The 22,558-nt window shown below is 37.6% G+C and overlaps 1 protein-coding gene across 4 annotated transcripts in view; it reads right to left on the minus strand.

Moving 5' to 3' along the window:
• KCNIP4 (potassium voltage-gated channel interacting protein 4) overlaps positions 1-22,558 on the minus strand; it is a 1,213,657-nt gene that overhangs the window by 738,580 nt on the left and 452,519 nt on the right. The window lies entirely within an intron of this gene.

The raw sequence follows: 22,558 nt of genomic DNA on the forward strand, positions 1-22,558 counted from the left end.
TCCCAATTCATTTAATTGTACAAACTAATCCTAACTTTGATACTATTAAACAAACAAATAAAACAGATAAGACTAGTTACAACAACAATAACAAAAAAGTGAAAACACAAATCTTTTGTCAATAGACAAACAGAACAAATTATAGTAGGCTTATAAGGAATCTCCTTAACTTGATAAAGAGTAATTAAGAGAGCCTTATGAAAACATCATACTTTATAATGATGATTCATGAGACGCAGTCAGTTTCACTAATATGACTAAAATACTCACTTGCATCAAGCAAAGCAAATGTAAAATTTAGAACCAATGAGAAAGTTGAATAAAGTGGTAAGGCACAAAATAATCATTGAGAATCTATAACTTTGTATACCTCAGCAATAACCATACAGAAAATATACCAAATATTCAGTTTACAATAATGGCAAAATCTATAAAACATATAGGAATAAGTCTAGTTAAAATTATTAAAGACTCATATGTCAAAACATATGAGTAAAGCATAAATGGGGAACATAAAAGAAAACCTAAATAAATGAAAATACGCAAATATTCTTGCTTCAGGATATTCAGTATTGTAGAGATGTGAGTTACTTCTTCATCCAAAAAATTTATAAATATTTCACAGTGCCAAAAATATCCCAAAGGATGTTCTTTTATTGCATACGGCATGGCCACTTAAAACAGGGTGACAGAATAAAGGCAGGAGAAAAGCAAAAGAAATTAAACAGAAATATGAAAGGAGACCAGGACTGCCAGATATCAAAACCGTAGTTAGGCACTGATATTGGTGTAGATAATTCAATTACTGGAACAGGCTAGAGAGTTCCTAAATAACACAATGGTTATTTGGAAAGTTGCAATTACTACAGGAAGTAGAAACTACTCAATAAGTGCCCCAAGAAAAACTGGCTATTCAAATGAAATTTAAAAGCAAATCCTACAGTGAGTTCAAGGGTTTTGGGGGACTCACCAAGGAAAAGGATGTGACCACAAGGTAGTAATAGAACAAAATAAGGTCTATTTGAGCAGCGCTTTGACAGGTTTGCAGGAAAAGGTGAGTCCCTCACAACATGAGAACTTTCAGAGGCAGTGCTGCAGGAATCACGGTCTGAAATAGAAACGAAGGAAAGGGGACGCCTGGAGGAGACCCTTCCAGGACCAGAGAGGGGGCTTAACTAGATACATGATGGTGGGGACTCTCTGGGTCAGAGAATTCTGAAGGGTCATAGTGGCTTGGGATCTTTTATAGCCCTGGAGTTTATCTTATCCATGTCTAACAGATATTTGGTGCAGTTTCGTGTGATATACAGAACAGGCAGCCTCTACGTGGCCAAAGATGTGCTTAATGAGGTTACTTCTAAAACAACTGGATGTGTTAAAAATTTGAGCTTGGCACTGGTGGGCTTCTGGGCTAATGGATTCCAGCCTACTGTGAAGAAGGAAAAAACACACATCAGGTCCACTATATGGGGTCACTTGTGGCTCACTGAAATAACAAAGCCTTACCTCACTTTTCTTTGCATGCCTATCTGTTTATGCCCCATCTCAGATGGATTAGAAGTAAACGTGAAAAAATAATATGAGAAATGTAGGAAATTACATTTATAATATTAGGGTGATAAAGCCTAAATCTAAAAGTCACACATTTATAAAATAAAAGGTTTAATTTGATGACATAAAATGTTTCACATTTTTCATTGAATTAATAATAAGAACTGATGTTTGTTAATATGGTTTGGATCTGTGTCCCCACCTAAATCTCAGGTTGAAATGTAGTCCCTGATGCTGGAGGTGGGGCCGGTTGGGAGGTGATTGAATCACGAGGGGAGTTTCCAATGGTTTAGTACCATCCCTCTAGTGCTGTTCTCACGGTAGAGTTCTCATGAGATCTGGTTAAAAGTGTGTGGATCGGGCATGGTTGCTCACGTCTGTAATCCCAGCACTTTGGGAGGCCGAAGTGGGCAGATCATGAGGTCAGAAGACGGAGACCATCCTGGCTAAGATGGGGAAACCCCATCTCGACTAAAAATACAAATACAAAAAAAATTAGCCAGGCATGGTGGCACGCACCTGTAATCCCAGCTACTTGGGAGGCTGAGGCAGGAAAATTGCTTGAACCTGGGAGGCGGAGGTTGCAGTGAGCCGAGATCACACCACTGCACTCCAGCGTGGGTGACGGAGTGAGACTCTGTCTCAAAAATAAAAATAAAAATAAAAAAGTGTGTGGTACCTCCCCCGTCTCTCTCTTCCTCCTGCTCTGGCCATGTAAGACATGCCTGCTTCCTCTTCATCTTCCGCCATGATTGAAAGTTTCCTGAGGCCTCTCGGGAAGCTGAGTCGATGCCAACATCATGCTTCCTGTACAGCCTGCGGAACCATGAGCTGATTAAACCTTTTTTCTTCATAGATTACACAGTCGCAGGTATTTCTTTGCAGCAACGTGATAATGGACTAATAAATTTGGATCGCATTTATAATAAAGCTTATGTATATTGAATTCAATTCTTACCCCAATTTATGAGAAAGGGGCCGGGTGTGGTGGCTCACGCTTGTAATCCCAACATTTTGGGAGGTTGAGGTGGGCAGATCGCCCGAGGTCAGGAGTTCAAGACCAGTCTGGCTAACATGGTGAAATCCCATCTCTAGTAAAAATACAAAAAATTAGCCGGGCGTGGTGACATGTGCCTGTAATCCCAGTTACTCAGGAGGCTGAGGCAGGAGAATCGATTGAACCTGGGAGGCAGAGATTGCAGTGAGGTGAGACCACGCCATTGCACTCCAGTCTGGGTGATAAGAGTGAAATTCCATCTTAAAAAAAAATTATAAGATAGGTAGTGTTATTCTCATTGCACAGTTAATTCCATAACTCATTACATGGATCACCATGAATTAAATAATATGCAGAAGTGTCATATAACATTGTATAGGTTATAGGCATACACTGCACAACCTGACATCTGTGAGTAGGGGCTAAGGGTTGTTTGGTCGGGGGTCATTCCTGCAGCCTTTGATGCTTTGGTGTGAGCTGAGCCTCTAAGACAGTACTGCATACGAGCTGCACAACTGAACTCAGCAGCTTTCTTTCTAGGGTTCCTAAACTCACGAAGGTCTTCCTCACCTGTGTCCTTAATACACTACAGCTCCTACAGAAATGCCCTCACTTATCTACCTCATTGTTTATGTGTTTAGCATTCAAGAAAATCCAAGGGCCACTTTCTCTAGAAAGTCTGTCCTGGCCCAACTTGGCACTTACAGCAAGGTAAAACTGACCTATTTCTTCTCCAATGGCCCATTGTTCCTTCCACAAACTACTCTCACAGGAACTTTTACATTTTATCTTGCTTATTTACTCATCTGACTCTTTCACCAGATTGCAGGCTACTTGAGGGCAGGAACTCTTCTTATTTGTCTTTGCATAACTGTTTTCCAGCATAGGTCACATACATGGTATGGAATAATTTTTTGTTGGATAAATACCAAGGTCCAGAGAGATATTCTACTGAATGGCAATTTGCAAGATATTGATTTTCTTTGCTCCCATTTGGTGATATTGTTAAACTTTTACTGGAGGGCAAAGAAGAATAGAATGCATTCATAGTTGTCACTTCACACATGAATTAGCAAGGAGGCAATCTCAGCTCTAAAATCTTTACAGTTAGCACAACACCCCCATCAGCTCACATTACTAAACATTATAGATAAATACTGCAACATTAAGTTTTGTGGCAGTGCAAATAAAAGCGTTAACAAGTAATGTAATTATACTACTCTGTTTTTAAAAAGTATTAAATGCTAACAGTTACTCCATTTATAACCGTTCAATTACTACTCACTACCTAAGGTCCAAAATTCTTAACATGACCTAGAATGGTCTCTTAAACCTGGCTCTTGTCTATGTCTCTAAATTTATCTCCTGCTAACCCCTCCTACTCCCCACTCCCATCCATGCCACAGCATACATGTGCCTTATATTCAGATAATATTTTGCTAATTGAAATTGCAAGTTGCAGTTGCCCTAATCCAATCTCAACTGTAAATCATCTCACAATTTTATGCTCTAGCATATTCTGCCACTTCAGCTAGAAATACCCTTGTCACTTTTGCAGCACTTCAAGCTGTCATTCATCATTCAAGTCTCAGCTTAAAAGCCACATCATATCCTCTATGAAACTTCCGCCTCCAGCCCCAGCAGAATCATGAGATCCTTGCTGTAAACTTCTAGGGTCCAAGGTGCACAACTTGTGTCTGTGGTGTTTAACACAATATTGTATTTGTCATTGTTTATCACATTTCTCATCTATCTGCCACCTGTTTGAAAGCAAGGATTGAGTCTGGCTTATTACTGAATCTCTAATGTCTAACGAATGACTGTCATAAAGTTGTCACTTCACCAAGGAGGGATGAAGCAGCAAACAGGAAAGCCTGGTTCAGGCCCATCTTTAATCACTAGTTTTGAAGAAAAGTTCACTGCTGCTTCCCACAGCTCTCCAGGCCTGGGATTTGGTTTTGACACGATTGTTTTTCTTTTGCAGCATAGGAAGGAAGCTCATGAGAAGAATTTTAGAAAAATCAACCTCGATGTTTCCCATGGCTGTGTCTCACCTCGCAGACTATCTCAGGACAGCTTCCTGGAAACACAGCAGCGGAAAGTAAGCTGCATTTATTTACTTTAAAACAAAATGTGCTCTGATACTTTTTGATCATTACAAAGAATCTTGCTGGGTGATACTACAGTGGACTGACCTGATATGTGTTTCCTTCCTTTTTTTCAGTGAATTGTTCAGGTTTTTTTTTTGAATACTGTGGGTGAGAGCTTCAGGCAACAAAGAGCCTTAGAAGTATGCTTCGGGCTTGGATTGGGACACAGACTTAATAATTCCACAACTCAAAAGCAACTTCTGAGATAAAAAGCTGAATTTATAAATATGTGAGATACCTTGAACCTAGAAGATAAGAAATAAGTAATGTAGTTTAGGTGGTTTCAGTATATTATCTACCTCCAAAATCAAAGGAAATGGAAGGATTCCTCTGAAGAATCATCAGTAAAAATGTGAGTTTTGCTCATATTCTCATTTTGCCTAATTCTAGCCTTCCCTAATTTATTGACTGAAAGCTAAAGAATATTAAAAGAAAATGGCAAAGGTAATTTTCCTTCCACTGTGTCATTCCCTATCAACTATGTGATTTATTTTTTAAGTTTTGATAAATTTTAGAACAGTTTTATGTTTCTATAAAAATTTCTAGGATAGTACAGAGTTCCCATACATGCTGTATGTAATTTCCCTTCTTGTTAACATTTTATATTGCTATGGCACCTTCATTACATATTGACACATATTTATTACCTATTTTTGATGGGGTTTTGCTCTGTCGCCCAGGCTGGAGTGCAGTGGCATGATCTTGGCTCACTGCAACCTCCATCTCCTGGGCTCAAGTGATCCTCAACCTCCTGAGTAGCTGGGACTACAGGTGTGCACCATCACACCTGGCTAATTTTTTTTTTTTTTTTTTTTGTATTTTTGGTAGATATGGCGTTTCACCATATTGCCCAAGCTGGTCTCAAACTCCTGAGCTCAAGTGATCCTCCCACATCGGCCTCCCAAAGTGCTGGGATTATAGGTGTGAGCCTCTGTGTCCAGCCTCATGTTTTGTTTATATTTACTAACTTTTTCTCTTAATCCCTTTTCTGTTCCAGGATCCCATCTAAGATACCACATTGCATTTAGTTGTCATGTCTCCTTAAGCTCTTCTTGGCTGTTAGCTTTCTCAGACTTCCTTTGTTTTTTGATACCTCGTTCGTTTTGAGGAGTACAGGTCAGATATCTTGTACAATGTCCTTTAGTTGGCATTTGTCACATATTTTTCTCATGATTAGAATAGGGTCATATGTTTTTGGGGTGACGAATGCAGAAGAAAAGTGCCATTTACATCCCATGATGTCAAGGACACATCTTATCAACATGATATCACTGCTGATGTTGACCTGGATTTCCTGTCTAGGGTAGTGTTTGCCATGTTTCTCCACTATAAAGTCATTCTTTTTTATCCCCCTTTTCCATAGTGCACCCTTTGGAAGGAAGTCCCTATATGCAGTACACATTTAAGGAATGGGGAGCAATGTTCCATCTCTATGAGGTTAGGAAATCCACATTATCAGAAAGTCTGCAAAATCAGATACCTACAGAAATTATTTGGAATTCTTCTGCATAGAGACTTATCTATTCTTGCCAATTTATTTATTCCATAATTTATTTCAGTATAGACTCAGATTTTTAATATTTTGGGTTGTAATATAATACCACATAGCTTATTTCATTGTGCAAATTATCCCACCTTTGGTCATTAGGAGCTCATTCACTTGGCTCTTCTGTCCTTTTGGCATCATTGTAGACTTTTTAGCTTTTTATTTATTTATTTAACACTTCCTTACTTTTTGGTACTATATAATGATTAATGTTCAACTTGCTTATGTTCTTCCCTAGTTCTAGAATCAACCATTTCTCCAAGGAGTCCTGGTTCCTTTGATTGAAAAATGGTATTAGAAACCAAAATCTGTGCACTAGATGTGTTCATTCCTACTGGAGTATTCTTGCTTCTAGGCCTTCTCAATTGACACAGAAAGAGAACATACATCTGCATACTAACCCATGTATATGTATTTACCCATATCTGTGGATATTTCTATATGTACCTATCTGTACCTATATTAAGCGAAACATGAATTCTTACTGATGTATCTGACTCTAATCCATTACCAAACAGATCATTCTAACCTTATCCCTTTGCTTATCCATAACCTCCCACTCCAACTGTGATAAATATGGCTCCCATATTCATCATCTATTTATTTAATTGTACAATTCCAATATACATCTATAGCAGCAACAGAATCATTAACTGTGTCCCCATGAATAAGAACTCAACTGATTTTAAAACTACTATTTTTAAATTATTTCCAAACTTTTATTTCTAACTTTGAATTTTCTTAAGCCTGGGAGAAATTTTGGAGGAAAAAGAGGAAAGATAATGCCAAGACAAATGAAATGTGACAAAATTAAAGAATATGCATATGGTTTTAAAAAAGCTCTATTTTAAGCCAGGTATAAATTCAGTAAGCCTGATAAAGAATATGGAAAAAGATACTTAAATTTAGGATATTCAGATTAAGTAAACTATAATAGAAAAATAAAACTAATATGTCACAATCACATGGGAAGCAGGAATTAAGACAAAAAGCACCAGTGTTGGCAAGTGGGTAAATGAATCCATACCAGGGACACAGATTCCAGAAAGCAGAGAAAAGTAAAATTCCTAATGATTAATCAAACTGTCAGAGGCAAAGAGATCTACTGAAAATAAAAAAGGGTTGAAGGGTTGAGATATCAATATCCAGATATCCACGCCAAGGAAAAGTTTGATGGTATTCAGGCATAAGGTCTTGTCAGCACTTCACCTCAGGGATTTTACAGGATCCTGTGAGGAAATGTCTAAGCATGTATGAATTAAGGTTTATAAGAAAATAATTTAAGAGGATTTAGCTAAAGTTAAGCATTGAATGATTTTTAGGATCCAACACAAAGCTGTCTCCCTCAAGAAGCCTTCTGAGATAGCCTTTTAGACACAGCACAATAGAATGTTCATATGATAGTTTTCATTAAATAGTATTTGCATATGTCTGTGAGCTAGAGTGAGGTCTAGAGGATCAAGGACTGTAACTTAGTTTCTTTTGATCATCAGCACCTAGCACTGTGCTTGGCAATGAGGGATAACTCAGTACTTTTGTATTGAGTAAAATAAAGAAAGAAAAAGAGAGAATCCCAGCCACATAAACACTCAGTTTATGAACACAGAGTTAAAAAAAAAAAAAAATCCTTCCAGCACTAAATCAATACCCTTCCAATTGATTAGGAAGTAGGCCCTTGCCATGCTGAGTTTTCCAATGACTTTTCAAAAAACCTTTATTGCTGCAATCATAAGTATTCAGTGACTAAAACCTGTGATGCAAATAAATTACATGAGGTCATTTCATTAATCTTATTATTCTGCAGTCCCATCATAAATAGCTCACTAGCGTCTTATACCTTTATTTTTCAGGGTGGTACAGCTAAGAAATTATATCATTATGCATTTGAGTTGTGTTCTAATTTCTGCCTGATGCATCAATAATACATTTAATTGTGTTACTCTTTTCTGCAGACAGTTCCATCTTTGGAAATTGTTTTAGTGATGCAAAGGACTGGAAGGTAGATATCCTGGGTTTGTCCTCTAAATAAAATATGCCATTAGTTAGACTCAGAACACGGACAATTTTTTTTTTTTTTTTATCACTGGGAGTCTTTAATCCCAAACTGCTCATAGAATGAACTGATATAAACACAGATTTGACACATCCTTCCAGACTTAGTGAAGTCTTGATTTGAAGAAAAAGTATGACATGATATCCCAAAGTTCTTGATTTGAAGAAAAAGTGAACTTTGATAACTTTGGTGAGAGTTTCAATTTCTTGGCTGACTACAATTTATTTCTGAACAGTTAATTTACCTTTTGCATAATACTACAGAAGAATTTTGAGAACAGAGGATATGTGGAAAGCGTTCTTTTTAGTTTTTGCTTTGAAAGATACTCATAATATTATGCAGATAATCGTTGAAGTTATACATTTCATGCATAATTTTAACAGATAAGTTTGAAGTATATTCATTTTCATAAACTTACAGGTTGGGAACATTGGGAAAGTCATTTAGTTCCTTGGGCTTCTGTCAACTTATCTGTAAAAATGGGCTAACATTAATTCAACTACTTTTCTTACTTGAAGAAAGATATGCCTGAATAGAAGCACTTGAATTTGATAAGGGGGAAATCACCTAGTGCAACATATTTACTTACTTCCATGGAGCACAGAAATCTCTGTTCCTTTCCTTCTCACAACCCCACTGCATTCTCAACCCCAAAACACCCATACGTTAAGGCTTTTCTCTCTTAACAAGATACTTCTAAAGATACTTCCAAGGTAGTAAGACTGAAGGAAAAACTACAACAAACAACCACCAACAAAAAAACACACTACAAATGTAATTCAGGAATCATTAGAAATACGAACTCATTTAGGAAATAAAATTTCTAACAACTGAATCAAATCCATTTAACAAGTCATTCTGTCAAACCACAAAAAGCCCAGAAGTGCACACTTTTCATTTAATATCTAAAAAACTCTTTGTAACAAAAGGTTTTTACTTAACCCAAAACATTTCTTTAGCCTTGGACAGAAATTAAGGCTTAGTACAGCTTGATGCAAATGAAAGGAACTGGCATTTATCATGAGTTTCCCATGATGCTTTACAGATGCATAGAGGATGCAGGAAAAGTAGAGAGTATGTTAGTGTGTGTCTGAGTGGGTGGCCAGGTTGCTCAGCTTGGAATTTAAGAAACGTCCTCTTTGAGGAGGTAACAAGTGGAGACCTTAAGTTCTATGGGAAGATTATTCAAAGCATAAAGAACAGCAGGTGCAAAGATCTGGAAAGGGAACAGAAAATCTCCACATCACTCCCCACTTTAAAGTAAAATGTGGCTTATACAATTTTTTTTAAAGCATGATTATAGGAACGACAGTTTGCATAAAGGTAGTATATGCCAGACGCGACAGAGATTGGCCAGCTAGTGACCAATCTCCTCTGTTCTCCCTTCTGAGAACATGTCAAGACAACACATCACAGGCACCCTTGCAGTAGGTATGGTCTTGTGAATAAATAAATGACCCATGGACTCTGGTGGAAGTTGCTGGCCCATGAAAATTTCCAGGGATGATCCTTCATGAGTTTTTTGCCTTTGCCAACAACTTTGAAAGGCATGTGTGGAAGACTGCAGAGCCCTAGATGAAAGAGAACTGGGTCTCTGAAATGCCACTTGTTTTTTGTTTGTTTGAGACAAGATCTCTCTGTTGCCCAGGCTGGAGTTCAATGGTGTGATCATAGTTCACTGCAGCCTTGATCTTCTGGGTTCAAGCGATCCTTCTGCCTCAGCCTCTCAAGTAGCTGGAACTACAAGTGTGTGCTAACATGCTGGGCTAATTTTTTTATTTTTATTAAAGGCAAGGTCTGGCTATGTTGCCCAGGCTGGTCTCGAACTCCTGGGCTCAAGTGATCCTCCTGCTTTGACCTCCTAAAGTGCTGGGATTACAGGCATAAGCCACCACATCTGGCCTGAAATGACATTGGAAATAGAGCTGTATGCTTACCAGAAACACTTTTTGTTCCGACAAGACATCTACATTTTAAGGTTTGTTTGTTATATTAGTGTTGGCCTCAACTAATGTGATAAGAATCATTTTCCGTAGGTTTGGGTGCTATTCTAAATAACATAATCATAATTAAACTGCCAGCAACTTAAAAATGAAAAATCCAGGGGAATGTCTTAGATACAGAGCAATAACTTATTAAACAAAAAGAATAAAGCTGATGTATGTTGGGAGAGTCACAGACTCACTGGATAAAATTTCATGTTTTAGGCCGGGCGCGGTGGCTCAAGCCTGTAATCTCAGCACTTTGGGAGGCCGAGGCGGGCGGATCACAAGGTCAGGAGATCGAGACCATCCTGGCTAATCTGGTGAAACTCCGTCTCTACTAAAAAATACAAAAAACTAGCCGAGCGAGGTGGCGGTGCCTGTGGTCCCAGCTACTCGGGAGGCTGAGGCAGGAGAATGGCGTGAACCCGGGAGGTGGAGCTTGCAGTGAGCTGAGATCTGGCCACTGCACTCCAGCCTGGGTGACAGAGCAAGACTCCATCTCAAAAAAAAAAAAAATTTCATGTTTTCCAATTCCCTGGCACAGGATCTTAGAAATGGCCATTTTATCTCCAAAGATAGATTATCTACTGTATCCAACTAATTGTGATTTTAAACCAAGTATCTGAGAAAAGATTTGTTTTACAGTGGAAATCCATGTAGGTGGTCATATGAAACAAAAAGGAGTGAACTGTAAATATCAGTAAATAAAGTATATCATTGATACAAGTCATTTTACTAACTCATTCCTTAAAGATTTCCTTAAGTAGATATACATCTACTTTTTTTTGAGAGAGAGAGAGAGTCTCACTCTGCTGCCCAGGTTGGAGTGCAGTGGCATGATAATAGCTCACTGCAGCCTTGAACTCCTGGACTCAAGTGATCCTCTCACCTCAGCCTCCCCAGTAGCTAGGACTACAGGCGTGTGTCACCATGTCTGTCTAATTTTTTATTTAATTTATATTTTTTGTAGAGATAGGGTCTCTCTATGTTGCCCAAGATGCTCTCAAACTCCTGGCCTCAAGTGATCCTCCTGCCCTGGCATCTCAAAGTGCTGGGATTACAGGCATGAGCCATGGCATTCAGCCCACATATCATTACTGGTTATGCATTATTGGCTGTTTTGCCAAGATTTTGTTTTGTTAGTTCACAGTGTTGAGTGAATATATGTGTGACTAGTTGATTGAACGCCTTAACTTCTTGAGGCATAACAGGAAAATATTTATTTTCTGAACTGCTAACTTTAAAATGCTTTGGAGGATATTTCTTCCCCAACTCTGGATAATCTCTTGTGCAAATCCCAAACTACAGAGCCAGTTATGTTTTAAGAAAGAGTCTCATTTTAGTATCTATATCACCATTTCCTGTATTGCATGAAGCCATGTAATACAGTCTAATAAACATTTCATTCTCTAATGCAAATGTCTCTCCTGCAGTATCTATTCAGGCCTATTCCAGACTTGTAGAGCTACAGTGGAGTAGAGAAAACCACTCTTTACTCTTCTCTCCTTTTGTTTCCTTATCACTTGCTCTGCTGCTTCAGATTCTTACAAAATCTGGACAGGAGAGGAGTTTATGAGAGAAAAAGCAGGCAACAGGGTTTTTGTTATGTGGCGTGCCTCTTAGTTTTCTCTTGTCTTTGGATTTCCCTTTAGGTCAGGAATCCAAATGCTGGCTCTCTCGGGGCATAAACGGAGTCCCCACGGGACCATCTGTAGTGCATTCTTCTCTGACGTAGGTTGTATACTTCTGGGCTGACCTCTAGTCACAGCTAGTGCACCTCTTGTCAATTCAATTTACCCCACAGCCTCTAAACACTGGGGCTTCTTTGCCTGGTAGACAGACCTCTTAGTTGAAGTATCATTAGGTGTGTTGTGACTGTCTTCTAAGACATCCACTAGACCAACAGGAAATACATACATCCAAGCTGCATCAAATGCAAGGAACTTCAGCTACTGCATTCCCTCTCTATCCTGCTCCCCATAACAAGAAGCTCTAGACAGACATCCATCTTCACAATTCTCTAGAATAAAAGCATGACCAGTCTATGGTTACATGCATTTGTACCACATAAACTCCTACAAACATTTTTAAGGCTCTCCTAAAATTATGTCTTTACATTCCATTCTAATACACTGGATTAGCCTTTGAGTTTCTGCTACTTGCAAAGTTTCTGGAAAAGCAACAAGAGTCCTGTCTGTCCATCTAGCAGACAACTTGGTATGTTTGAGAAGACCTCTTGAAAAGCGTTTCTTTCACATGAACAGAGCACATCTTTCCAATCTACAGAGGACAGGAGAAAGGCCCAGGGTCTGCCTCAGTAGATCTAAGACTCCCTACCATAATAAGAAATTCCATTCCACAAAGACATTTGGCTTCTCTTTAATAGGGTGAATGAGAGTTCAAATATCACTTAGGCAACCTCAAGCTCTAGGGGGATTGTCTGGTGGCTCAAGCACCATTATCTGGGGCTAGAGACCAAATATAAAGATAACAGAAAAGGTTTTCACTTTCCATCATATTACAGTTTTAAAGCAAATATTTATTGTGAGCTCTGTATGAAGAATTTTATAATCATTATCTCCTTTAATCCTCATAACAATTTTATGTGGTAGAGAGGATGAGTCCCCAATTTCAGATTTAATCACATGGCAACTCAGCAAATTGGTCCAGGTCATCAAACACCTTGTCAGTGAGCACACTAGGAATCTGACCCAGAGCTGAGTAATGTCATTCTTTTAACTGTCTCAATGTTAGAAGATTTATGAGAAGACAAGTATTATTAAATCACATTTAATCAACATGAGTGTTAGTGTTGGCTATATAAATCCAGGATAATTAACTCAAAATTTATTAGACGTTATAAGGATTGATTATAACTTTCTAAATACCAATGAGAGTCAAATGGAAAATCTAATGAAAAAAAGATCTAATGCAAGACTGCACTACCAATAACATTAATAACAAAGTTTACCTTATTTAGAAATAGCCTTAACTAGAAATCTGAAAGTTTATATAAAAATCCCTATTAAGGTGCTGGGTGCGGTGGCTCACACCTGTAATCCTAGCACTTTGGGAGGCCGAGATGGGTAGATCACGAGGTCAGGAGTTCAAGACCAGTCTGGCCAACATAGTGAAACCCTGTCTCTACTAAAAATACAAAAATTAGCCTGGCATGGTGGCACGTGCCTGTAGTCCCAGCTACTCAGGAGGCTGAGGCAGGAGAGTCACTTGAACCTGGGAGGTAGAGGTTGCAGTGAGCCGAGATCGTGCCACTACACACACTCCTGCTTGGGCAACAGAGTGAGACTTTGTCTAAAACAAAATAAACAAATAACTTTTAAAAGCTTATTAAAATATACAATAATTCTTCAAGAGGTATGTTGCAGATTTGTTTGAAAAATCTGAATATGTCAAAATTATCACATCTGCTAAAATTAATTTATAATTAATCACAATTCAAAATTAAAATATCCCAGTGGATTATAGTTGTGAATCTGACATAATAATATACTTTCTGGAAGTACAGGTGAGCAGGTGAGAGAAAAAAAGATAACCAAAGAAATATATTAACAAAAGATAGTACAACAAGTTATAAATATTAAATCTATATATTTTTAAAAGCATCATGTGTTTGCTGGTCATCAGTTTATTGACTCTGAACTCCATCTCCATCCTTCTTTGCTGCTCTGTGAAAATGGAGCTTGTACCTTTCACTATTGGTTCTTTGCTGGCTGGATGTTAGGATGTTGGTTTGGTCAGTAAAGGGTGCTAGAGAGGAACTACAGGAGGAGAGGGTTTTCCTTCTCTGTTCTGGTGTCCTTGCTTGTTTGACAAAATTCCACAGTACACATGATTTCTCTAGCACTATTCCTACAGTGCAGAACAGCTAGCAGCTTCCTGAAACACCCCACTTTGACAGTTTTGAGTCAAGTGCCTCTGAGATACCTTCACATGAGCAACTTTCCCTAAAATCACTGCTCTGCCCTCTCCACCCTTTGTGAGATTGGATGAGGGCAGGAGTTTAGATCAAACAAGAATATGGAAACAACCTTATTATCATCAATGACCAGATGATGATAAAAGATAAAGAGGTTTAGGATTTTGTGATGTGATGACCACAGTGATTGTTAAACACTTATCTTTTTTTTTTTTCTATTACAGATTGGGTTCGTACACAATTCAGAACTCAACACACCCTTTGCGCTTTCTTCCTGTACAGACATGTTATTATCCATGAGTTCTAGTCTGATTATTACTGGAGGCTGCTTAAACAAGTAGACCTAATGCATTCTCTATTTCTTCCTCAAGAGAAAATGTGAGCTACACAGAGTAAGACAGAGTTAGAGAAAAGAGAAAGAATTATTCAATCAAAATATAATTTCAGTATTGCTAATTCCTTGATTAGAATTTCTCAAAGTGGGGTCTGTTGATTGTCAGCATCAGAAGTAACTGGAAGTACCAGGTAAATAGCTCTAGCTCACCTCCTAGGACTCTCATTCCAGAAGTTTGTGGGTGGGGCCCTGCAATCTGCACAGTTTGAGCCTTCAGCTGATTTTCATGCAGATGGTCCATGAGCTACTCTTTGAGAACCAATTCTGAGATTAATGAATGTTTTAGAAATATTAAAACAGATTTCAAGACATCACTAAAATGAACAAGCAAGAAAAGATGTCTTTTATATCAACACACCATCCAAAAGCTTTGGATTCCATTCCAAATGGCAGTTTATGCCTGTATCAGGAGCTAAGATGATTGGGAGTAAGACTACAGGTAATTAGAGAAAGAAAGAAGAGAAAACCTGGTGCTAGAGAAGGGCCGATGTGTGTTACTGAGAGTCAACCAAGAAAAAACATAGAAGTAGTCAGTGGCTTGTAATAAGACTGAATCAACAGCTTCTTGTCCTTATTGCAGGATCTAGTGGGACAGCTCAGCTTGGGGACACAGAATCAGAAAGTCAGGCCTCTCAAGTCCTGAGAGCAATAAAGAGTTTAGCCCAATTCTAATGACAGGGTAGATATCCCGTAATCTCCACATCGGTGCTGTCATGTTGATCTTGGTTTGCCTTTCGTCAGCTCTTGACTGATCCAGTGACTAGTCTCCCTGCCTCCAAGCTTAATCCACTTCGATCTTTCCAACACACTCTAGCCACAGTGGTTTTCTAAGTACTAGTCTGATTGTTATCGTTTCTCTCCCATAATATTTCAGTAGCCTCCCATTGCCTACAGCAGCAGTCTCCAACCTTGGGCCTGTGGACCGATACCAGTCCATGGCCTATTGGGAACCGGCTGCACAGCAGGAGGTGAGTGATGGGTAAGCAGGCATTACTGCCTAAGCTCCACCTCCTGTGAGATCTGGGTGGCATTAGATTCTCACAGGAGTGTGATCCCTGTTGTGAACTGCACATGCGAAGGATCTAGGCTGCATTCTCCCTATGAGAATCTAATGCCTGATGATCTGAGATGGAACAGTTTCATCCTGAAACCATCCCCGCCCTGCTCTGTGGAAAATTGTCCTTTATGAAACTGGTCCCTAGTGCCAAAAAGGTTGGAGACTACTGGCCTACAGGATAAAGTCCAGTTTCTCTCTGAGGGGCATGTGGAGGGGGTGACCTCTCCTCTATCTAAAGTAGATGAGTTGGATTTCAATCCATCTTTTATACTGACAACTGTGTGATGTTAGGCAAATGATCTAACTTCCCTGGCTGAAGTTTTCTCATCTGTAAAACACAGACACGAGACTCAATGGGACACTATTCACATGAACTATGATATAAAGAGCATCCCATGGAGGAGGCCAAGGAAGCAGCCTGAAAATACAAACTTTACCCGACTGCCAGGAAGATGGATATAGTACACACGAAGTCTATATGACAGTGCCTGGCACACACTCAGTCTTCAGTAAGAGTTGACTTGGATTATTATTGCCCCTCTGTTATTTCTCTACATACTCTTGCTTTCTATTCTTACCAAGTAACTCACAGTTTTTCAAATGATGCTGTTTGATACCTCACACTTTAGCACCACTGTTTTTTTTCAGGGCAAATGCCCTCCCCTCTTCACATGATGAACTCCTACTCATCCCTTAAGTCCTAGCTCAGATGTCTCCTCTTTGTGGCCCTCCCTGATTCCACCACAACCAGTTTTTAAAGCTGCATTTTCATTAAAGTTATATCAAGACCACACCTCCATTATTACAATAAATCCTCTCCACAGTCATAAGCCTTTCATGTTGACAGTCTTCCACAGGAAGAGTATGTTTCAAACTGTGCTATTAATTATACCACCTTCAAAACGGATGCCATATCCTTCTAAAGTTTTACAGTAATTTACTTAATTCTTTTCTGTAAATCAATTCATAATTCTACTTACATAAATTGATTTCAAATGAAACTTTATATAATTAATAAAAATTAATGCATAGTTATTCTAAAAGTAAATAATAATTACAATACAATAAAAACGTCATGTCCATCTACTAACTCACCCATTAGTAGCACTCTTACGGGAAAATCTGTACTGATATATAAAAGCTCTTTCAGTGCAAAGATATCTATCTTTATATCCCTAGTACCTAGTACAGAGCAACAGCTTGACAATTTTAATTGCCATACTCTTTCAGAAAGCCCTGGCTCCAAATCTTGACTTTAACACAAGGAGGAAGGAGTTTAAAGATATTTATAAATTTAAAATATACTGTTAGAGTGAGATTTTGCAGAAAATAAAATTCATCCAAATATTGTTTATCTATAGAAACAAGATTTTCAAATCTGCAACTGAGCATACAGAAAAGTAATATGAAAGAATATCCTAAATTAACTGAGAACAAACTTTGGTTACCCAACAAGAAACTTTTTTCTTTTGGTTATTTAGAACTATGACATTCTCTTTGGCCATTAGTTACATCAGAGTCAAATATGTGCCTTACAACAGCCAAAAGCCTTACCCTGTGGTGTTTGTACAGTCTTTCTGCTGGTGTTGACTTCGCTTTTGAGTTTTCTCTTGTCCCTTTTGGGGGTTACGTTTTATTATTAAAACTTTTAAAAAGTCATTTATCTAATATTTTTATTGAGCCAGATAAATATCTAATTAAATTAATTAAATAACCCAATAAATCAATGGGTGAATAGATTGATGGATAAATACACAAGGTCATGAGCAGTCCTTAGATATGCTAATGCAATTGACCAGCTTAGCTAGGGGAAAATGAGTAAACAGACAAACAGTTTTGTGACATGTAAATTAAAAGCACCTTGATAGACTTTTTTTTTTTTTCCACTTCTTAGTCTCTTGTTACAACAACTTGAAGGCACCGCCTGTTGACACCAAAACCAGTTCAGTTTAGCAACTTGAGACATAGAGTGTAAGAAATAACAACTGTGCAGATGAGAAACAACAGAGGTGGGTGCTGGGTCTGCTAAGAAAGTGAATCACACATCTTTCTCTCCATGAAGCACAAGACATATGAAATGAAAAAACAAACAAACAAAAAACCCCACTAACTCTGATGCAGAAGCAAACAGGCACTACAATTGTGCTGGCAAATGGCAAACTCACAGCCAGGAAAGGGACAACTGATTTTCTTTGCTATTTATGTATTAAAATCACTGGTCCCATTGGGAAGTAGCTTACTTAAAAGGCTACATAGGCTGGGCGCGGTGGCTCACACATCTAATTCCAACACTTTGGGAGGCTGAGGTGGGCAGATCACGAGGTCAGGAGTTTGAGACCAGCCTGACCCACGTGATGAAACCCCATGTCTACTAAAAATACAGAAATTAGTCAGGCGTGGTGGAGTGCACCTGTAATCCCAGCTACTCAGGAAGCTGAGTAGAAGAATCATTTGAACTCGGGAGGCGGAGGTTGCAGTGAGCCAACATCATGTCACTGAACTCCAGCCTGGGTGACAGAGTAAGACTCCATCTCAAAAAAAAAGCTACATAATATTATAATTTTATTTATTAAAATCTCTTCCACGTTTTTTATTTCAAAGCTTGAACAATACTACATATGCATTGATTACAACTCAAACTTAATGGAATTCTGTGGTAGCATAAATGCTGATTTGTTTTCAATATAAAACAAATCATTCAGAAAAAAACTGAGTAAAATATTTTCTTCTTCCCCAGCAGAAATCTCATAATTATATCTATTTGGAAAATACATGAAACATAAATTTACGTGAAGTGGAAAATAATTTGGATGTCATGTAAGAAGTCTTATATATTTTAGTATATAGAAGGATTCTATAAGCATATGAACATTATGATGAAAAAATTTCCTTTTCAGAAAGCTTGTTTAAAACCAACAATTACACAGTCACTTTGAAACAGAATATTATAATTTTGCATAGACACTTTGATTTCAGAATTAATAAATGTAACCAATACTCCAAAAAGCTGACTTATTTTCCAAGTAATATATCCGATTGCTTCTGCACATTTTATTACCATCTTTCTCTCACACACTTACATATAAAAGAGAATGAATATTCACAAATCAGATTTTATCCTAAAAAACTTAGAAAATGAAGCATCCAGGAACACAGACTAAAAAACTGCAAGTAAAATTTACAACTTCCTAAAATTAATTTGAGATAATCAAAAATTCAAGTTCACATACAAAGTCAATATTATTGAAATCCTTTTACGAAGCCCAACATATAAGAAGCAAGCAAAAAGGCTACACAACTACAATAGCAAATAAAATCAACTAAAGTTATTTAAGTATTTAATTCCTACAATACTAGGATTTCGAAAAAGCGTTAAGTCTTTTTATTCATCTCGAAAATGCATGTTTTTTTGAAGCCATCATGGAAACTAAGAGACAACTTCACTTAACTTTTAACTTTTATCACCTTAAAACTGGGTTTTTATAGGTGAGAGACCTGATTTGGGAGTCAAATGGCCTGGGTTTTAGTTTCTGAAATCTACTGCTCATTAGCTTATTTGACCTTTAGCAACTTCATCATAAAAAACTTCTCTGAGTCTTCATTGCTTTTTCTACAAAACATTAACAGGTATCTTTGCCATCAGAAGGATTAAATTAGACAAGTATATGAAGCAGATATGGAATTCAATCATGACTTTTTAGTTATGGAAATGTACATAAAAGTAAAAAGTTATTGTGTTATTAGAGATTCATAAGTTCATTACAGTAGAAAACCTGTTTAAATGTATGGAAAATAAATCTAGGAAATGAAGGGTATAGTAGTGTTTTCTGGGTTTGTTTGTTTGTTTTAATTTCAAACTCAACAGTAAAAGTACTATCACCAATCCTATGTAAAACACATGTAACTCTTCATATGAGCTGATTATTTCGGCTTAAAATGTCTGTCGGGAGCTTGTCAAAGTAAAACCTATTGAATTTAGGAAAGCCAGATTAAAAGTTTTGACTATAAGAAGTTGAAAATTATACTGTGATTTGAACAGGAGGATGACCTTAATCACATCTTCTTTTAACCCATTCTTAACGTGCACAATGATGTACGGCACAGCTTCATCTTCTTAACTCCAGTGTTCACAGCATTGTTAATACAGATCAGAGGTAAGACACTTTTTTGGGAACAATAGCATAAATTTAGGCACGACCTCTAATTTCTAACTTCTGAATTTATTATAAACCAATGTATTTTTGCATTATTTACATTCATGAGGCACCTCCTGGTGTTCTTTTGCCTCCCAAGACGTTAGAGTTCTATGGCTAATCATGAAATTGTTGCCTGAGTCAGTGACAATATTTAAGTCCCCCAAAAATTTAGTTTATCAACTGCCTTTCTCTCTCTCTTTCACACACACACACACATACACACATACATACACACACACACACACCCCATGTCCTAACTTGAGCAAATCACAGTTCAAGGAATCTGCAAATAACTTGTCATCACTTTGCACATGTAGGAAAGAAGTGACAGAAATCACAGTTGTTAACGAGACACAGTACTTACAATTCTCTTACCTTTCATCTGTCTGCTTGGCTTTATTTGAATGAAAACAGTCACCATCATCTGCACCATCTTCTCATTCATGTTTAAGATGTCGCAAAATTTCTTATCAAGCTGATATGTTACATTTTCCCAAATTTCACATTTAGAAAAGAATTTTAAAAACTGGCGAGATGAAAAAAAGGTTTTGTTTCTCCAAAGGTCTTCTGCAGCCCTCCCAGTTCTGAATGGCAATGGTCCTCAACTCTGCAGCAATTATGGGCTGTACTCCTCCAATTCACATTTTGGGAATGCAGAAGAGTGTGTGTGTGTGTGTGTGTGTGTGTGTGTGTGTGTATTGGGAGGGGCAGTTTACATGTAATACCATGCAGATCCATAGTCTATGAACATTACCAAGATTAACCAAACTTAAATTCAACTATCAGCCCCTTGCCAGAATCTGCAGCAACTTCCTTTTTTATATATTTGCTTCAAATTTCCCCTTGCTGAAAATTTAAAAATAATTCTCTCTCTCTCCATAGCTCTCTGTCACTCTGTCTTTCTGGATGAATAGATACATAGACAAATGAGAGTGAATTGTCTGTCTCTCATGCACACACACACACACACATATGCACACACACAAGCACACACACACAATCGCCCAATGTAGGTAGCTTGCAAAAGGATATAACTCTAATTATGGTTTCTACCAAGTTCCCCCTGGAGTCCCCAAATTAGTTTCAAAATTATGAGAGCAGCATAAAGGAGAAATTTGCTTTACGAAAATTGTAATATCTTAGTAGCCCAAATCCCTTTACTATCAAAATGAAGCTGAAAACAGCACATTCATCCCTATGTCAAGGTCTGATACATGCTCAAAATGGGAATAAGGAAAAGGAAATGAGTTAGTTTCTTCTAATTAATGGCTTAGTTCAGAATGAGAAAATTGAGGCAGAAAGAGTCTTCTTTTTATGAAAGAAGTAGTAACCAGGCACAAGCTAGTTTAGATCTTTCCTAAATGAATTGAAACTGCACAGTTAACATAAAAGAGAGATGTCAAACAATCTTTGCCATTGCCAACCATTTTGCCCTAAGAATATACAAATCCCCAGATATCAGGTATTTAGTGGACAGAGATTATATTTTCAAAATTTATATATTTTTTTCTCAGATCGTTTGATTTAGCCACGCTTGCCTCTTAAATGTTCCCTGAATCCACGACACTCTTTCCTTCTGTGAAATTTTGCCTAAGTTCTCTTTATCTGAAATGTTGTCACTTCTTTTCTCCAGGCTCCTCCATTTCAGGAATAAATTATGAAATCAGAAATGTTAATTTTCCCTTAATAAGGAAATCTTATTAAAAAGACTTGAGAGCTGGAATAATTTAGACCAAAAGTTACAGGTCCTATTCCATTTTGCCACACAGTGCGGGCTCACTATAACCCTTACCATGCTCTAAGAAGTTCTTGGGGTCTCCATGTAGGATTGCATAATTGCTAATGCATTATAATTTTTGGAAGACATTTATACCCATAGTTTGTTGAATCCATATTTACCAGTTCTTCTGGATAAACACCTTCTTTTTTCTATTAAAAGTGATTTTACCTTTACATCTAACAGTGGTCTCAATAGGCAGGCATGAAATTAGTATGGTCTGATGAACTGAGATTTATTTATTGCGACAAAATTCCAGTCCACTATCTTCATCTGGGATTAATTTGACATTTTAAAAATGTGTGCTGCTTCTATACTTCATTTTTATAAAGAATATTACACTTGATGGGGAATAATTAAGGCAAAATGAAAACTGAGCTGTAATTTTACACCTGTCATCTTGCTAAAAACTAGTCTTGTCATGTATTTTCTTGCCTTAGTCACTCTCTTTTGCCAAATTCTCCTAAATACACCTTTCTCATTATATAAAGTAGTCATACCAATTAATTATTGGGGAGTGAGGTAAAGGTGGAAAGAGGTATTCAAAGCAAGCAAATGCCTTACATAACCTGTAGGTCCTTAAGGTAAATATGCAAACAAAACTAATCATAGACCTCAATCATCCTAATAAGTCATGAATCATATCATAGCAATTTCTCCTGTAATAAGTAACATGATCAGTTATATTTTGCACTGAAAATATCAAGTATGAAGAAGGCATCTAACTACTTATTTGTCAAACTGGATGCTTAGATGGACTGTTCATTTCAAAGCATGTTTTGGAAGCTATATTTTTCTTTACAGCAAAGGTAGCCAGCGGCTGAAACGTTTCTATGGAAGAACAGAAAACCCACCCTGCTACTTTTTAAATCTTTTATAGCAGAAAAGTGACTGATAGAAGGATTTACCAGAATG

The sequence above is a fragment of the Theropithecus gelada genome, chromosome 5 (genome assembly GCF_003255815.1).
Source record: "Theropithecus gelada isolate Dixy chromosome 5, Tgel_1.0, whole genome shotgun sequence".
Taxonomy (NCBI): Eukaryota; Metazoa; Chordata; class Mammalia; order Primates; family Cercopithecidae; genus Theropithecus; species Theropithecus gelada.